Raw genomic sequence first — 5,308 nt, 5'->3', positions numbered from 1 at the left:
GCTATCCTATATTCTTGCTGACCAGCCTAGAGTTCAGTGGGTGACTGTGGATGGTGCTGGGATCTCTTTGTCACTCTGGTGTCAGGAAAAATGCAGAGAACATTTTTATTTTTCTTTTCTTTTTTTTTTTTTTTAATGTAATTTCTTTAAAGAAGAATATAGCAATATGACTTTTTTTTTCTTTCTTTCTTTTTTTTTTTTTCTTTCCTTTCCTTTTTTTCCATCGGGAGTTTTCAGTCAAAGAAACTATTGATTAAGTTTCAACCAAACTGTAAAACAGTTGAGCCCTACTAGTACTCTGTAGGAATAAAGACCAACCATAACCTTACCAACCCAGGCTCAGCGCTGGGTGGGTGTACAGCTGCTACACGTCCTAGGAATGAGGTAAACTTGATTATACACAAAAACATGATTTAAAGAACACAATGACTAGATTAATGTTACTTACTACACTGTGTATGAAGGCTTTTCTTGTTAGGCAGCCTAATGCCTCAATCTAGAAAAAAAGTATTAGATTAGATCAAGGACTAGAAGGTCCTGTAAAAAAAAAGTATTAGTGGTGATATATTAAATGATTTCAATGAGAAATGCATAGTTAGCATAACATAAACATACCTATTCCCTAGCAGCAGCAAATGAAGCAAAACAAAATGAAGTGAGCTGATGAAGACATAAATTACTTTAGTCCCACCATATTGTTTCAGTGTTAATTAACAGTAAGAAATTGCATAGCAGGATGTATACCCTGCTGCTCTGACATGTTAGGGCAGGATAGATGGATCCCAGACAGTCTCGTCTGCAAAGCTCACAACTACAGAAGCAGCTGATGCTTGTATCATGTAGAACACAACACTCCCAGGAAGAGCTTCAGGTTTATTTTTAATGCTATTAGTTGTTTTCTGAGAGACTTTAATAACCACTCTGTGAGACACATGAAGGTCTTCTGCCTGCTTTACTCCTTGTCTTTGGCTTGCTAGCATTAAATGGAGGGGGAAAGAGGAAAAGAGCTCTCGTGTAAGTGAGGCTATTGTGGATGACACCACTTCTCAGCGTTAACATGTTAGTATGATGCCAAGATGAATATAAGTGAAAGTCCTTCCTGGGAGAGATGCAGTGTTTTACACAGGTCCATGGACCATACATACCCGTGTATAGCTGCTTCCCCGATACTCTGCTTGTTAAAGTCATCTCTGCTGTGTGTGGGAGGTGTGGGTTATGCTGAGAAATGCCAGTGTAGCACTTAAAGTCTACGCTGCATCTTAAAGGTTAAAACTAGGAACAGTCTGGCATTCTCAACAAGTTCTGTAAATGAAACAGGGCTATTTAATCACATGCATCGCAGCACGAAAATAAGCTCTTCTCTGTCATCTTCAGCTGTACTGTGTGAGCTGATAGGCACAGTTTTTGCCTTTGTCAAAAGCCATGTTGGCTGTCTACACTTTGTTTCCCAGATCAACAACAACAAAAAGCAAATGTTATTCTGAGGAATGATTTCACAGTTTTCATTTTGATAGCCTGGATGAATACTAAATGCATGTTTAGGAATAACACAGATCCTTGCAGAAGTTAAAGGCCCCTTGGCCTGTCAAGCTGTGGTGGCCTTCATTTCAGTGAGTTGCTAGGTGTGTAGGGCACCTGCAAGTTGCCATTTTACTAATTTGAGTGCCTAATTAAGGGTAATGCTGTGGTTGGAGTCTCCTGATATTCCCTCAGTTTATAGCAATAGCTTCCTGTGGATCTCTCATGGAAGATTTGTCACCATAAGCACTTCCTAGATGAAATGGGAGTATGCCCTATCTTTATCTTTGCATGACACATGAAGAGTAATTACCTGACTCAAAGTCCTCTCAGAGTCCCACAATCTCACAGATTCTTTCCTTTTCAAAGCCAAATCATGGTTCCTTCCATTAGTTTATTCCTCTCCCTCTGAATGGGTGTCCTAATAATGCCACTGTTACGTGCACAAGAGGCTTGGCCTTCTCTTTTGCCCTCACTCATCATACCCAAGCTGTGCCACCCTTCCAGCATCGATTCCCTACTTCAGATTGTATTTCTGATGCTGTTTTCATCTAATCTGCCAGACTGCTTGGTATCTTCAAATCTCTTGCTCTCAACAAGAGTTTGCTGCCAAGTTTTTGACAGGAGACTCCATCATATATCTTTTGCCTTGGGTGTCTGTGCTTTTAAAATACTCTTTGTAAAAGCTTCACTCTTTCCTTTCCCCTCTTTCTCAAATGGACTGAGTTGGTTCCTAGGAGCTGACCCAGCAGAGGAAGCAAGCCAGCAAGCTGGAAGGATCACGTACTTTATCGGCTGACCAGCAGGAAGAAACAGCTCTTATCTAACCTTTATACACTCCTTTCCCTTGTTTGTCTCAGCTTCACAGCAATGATTTTTCATATGTACGTATTTTGTTAAATGAGCTTGTTTGTTTCTAGCAGTGAGTCCCTAGCCTTCTCCTCTTTCATGCAGTTAGCCAGCACTGGGGAGGTTAAAAATGCAGTCAGTAACCAGTGGCAACATAGTAGTGTTGCAAATCCTGCCCACACATCTTCAGATCTACTGACATTTGAAACATCTAGGCCCTTTCTTACAGATATGCTGGTGTAATTATGTCTCAGTATATCTTTTTTTCCTACATGTCATCCTCCAGGAGTGCTCAGACAAGCATACATGAGCAGTATGTATCGAAGGAAGAAAAAAGAAGGATGCTGAAGTTATAGAGAAGCCATTACAAACTGTTCACCAGGGCTTTTGAAGGAGCAGCATCACATATTAATAGTTGCCATCTAATATCAAATTACTGATTTATTGAAATTATTTCACTATCTTGCCTGTGAACAGCAAGTTGGGCTGTGCCAGTGAAATCAATTACATTTTTTAACAGTACCACAGGCTTATCTTGCACAGCAGGAATGTGGAGAACTGCATGTTCTTCTTGTCAGTGGGGCTATGCTTACAGACTCTAGGCAGTGGGAGTGGCATCTACTGAAAGGCAAATGCATATGAAAGTAAGATGCAAAGACCAGGGAAAAGTTGCTGCTTTTCCTTATAGTCAGTGGGGACTGGGTAAAGCTCTCCTGTAGGACCCTTTTCTTTTCTTTTCTGGAGGAGGACAGGGGGAAAGGCCATTCCTTCATGCCAATCTGTGACCTGGGACCTAGAGATGAAGGTCATTTCTGCTGTTTTGTGATGGTGCAGGGACAGCAAAGGAAGCATTACCTGAAGTATGGGTTTTCCTGTGAAAAAGCATCTTACCCATTACCCTTCTCACATATCTGTATCCAGAGGTGTACTTGGCTTTAAAAGGAAGACAGAAAACTAGAATAGTATGGAGTTTTTAACACCTTCTTTAAATTTCTCACATTGATTTTTATACAGAAGTGGCTTACATCAGTGCTGTATTATGGGTCTCTTAATCACATGGTGGCCTCAGGCATGGTAACTTTCTGAAGTGTTGTCAATGTTAAAAGAAAATAGGCCACCAGAGAGAACAAGCTAATGAAAGCTCATGGTTATAAGGAAATCTCTAGCAGATTACACCCTTGTAGACCTTTGCAGGGAGGGCTGTTTATTGGGCAGGTATGCACAGGGCTGAGCAAAGTGGGCAGTCAGTCTCTGGTGATGCTAATCATACAGGCCATCACCACGCTGATGAACAGGGATTTGGCAGGATTCAGCACTCTTTTCTTCTCTGTGCCAATAGATCAACTTATTATCAGATCAGGGCCAGTGCTTTGTTCTTTGCACATGTGAATTATTTATAAGAGTATGCTGAGTTTCAGCCATATACATGGAATTCTTTCAACAGATTTAATGAAGTTTGAGCCTCCACCTGTGAAATGTCTTCATATTAAGGGGCGATTATAGATTGCTTCTTCACTAGATGAGAAGTATAGATTTTCACTCTGCTAATGGACTTTCCACTGCCTTCAGCCTTTGTTCTTGTACTTTCAACCACAGTCCTTCCTTCTGACAGCTGTTATTACAAATGTAGCACAATGTATACACATTATTATTTATATAGGACGTATCACAAGTAGACATTTCTTCCTTGTGTGCAAAGCAGTGTTTCCAATGAAACAGACAAATATACTTGTGCCTTAATGAACACAGAAACGTCACAATGATGAAGAAATATCACCAGCATAATTTTGCATTATCTGATCTATCAGTGTTTATACTGTGCAGCTTAAGGCAAATCATATACATAAGAGATAAAAGCTGTTATGCTATTCTTTTTAATATTTTAAGAATTACCGTGTATTTGACCAACCTGACACGTGTTCTTGATGCTAAATCATGCTTTAGTCTTATCTCAACAAGTAGGGGGATGTTTGGCTAACTACTGTAGATATCTCCTTCAGCTATAAAGGGAACTCATTTACTAATTTTAGTCTTTTGAATTGCACAGAAGGTGGATCACTAAACCAATCTTAAGTAGAAGGAATGATACTCTCATGAGAAGAACCTGTTACTATACTCTTTGTTTTGTGGGATGCATTTCAGATACTCAGTGGGACTGGCTGGAGGTGGATGACTCCATGGGTGGAGCTTGGGGGAACTGTGGAGACTCGTTTCCACTCTGAAACTTGGCATTTCATTTACTGCCTGGCATTACTGGCCTTGGTGAGTAAAAGAAAAAAGCAGACACAGACCACTTTTTTAACAAGCAGAAGGGAAAGGATGTTCCACCTGCAGCAACAATGACTCCTTCTTCCTCATTGTCATCCCTGTGTCTCACAGGTGAGGAGGCCGATCCCTACTGAGAAGCAGCCCTTCCTTTTCTCACCCCTCAGCAACAAGCAACATGCTCACTGAAATAAGGTAGCCTGAGGCTTCGTGATCAGTACTCAGCGAAATGTTTCATGTCTTAGTCAAGGTTTGTCTGGAGCTAGGCAGAAGTTGTGAACTCAGCACTTATACATAAGGCACTTCCCTTCTATTCCCTCTAGGTCTACCTGTATTCGTTTTTTGCCTTTCAGACACTCACTCAGTCATGCATCATCCCTTAAGGCAATGAAGATTTTTGGGAAAAAAACCCACACTTTTAACTCAGTCAGCAGTTTAACTGACAAGACTATACATACTTTACCACCTCCAGAAAACAGGCATGAGTATATGATATCTAGAAGAAGTTTCAAATATGCAAGTTTTATTATTCTCATCTTTGTAATACTTTTCACAACTTTGCCCAGTGATTTTGTTACAGAGTAGGAAGTCATATCCCAGCAGCAAAATAATAGGACAAGAAATTAATAACTCCCATTTCCTCATGACATCTGAAGTACCTCCTGTGCCACCTCTC

Source organism: Coturnix japonica, chromosome 1, assembly GCF_054131305.1.
Source record: "Coturnix japonica strain WE chromosome 1, WE-NBRP24, whole genome shotgun sequence".
NCBI lineage: Eukaryota > Metazoa > Chordata > Aves > Galliformes > Phasianidae > Coturnix > Coturnix japonica.
This window is presented reverse-complemented; position numbering follows the sequence as displayed.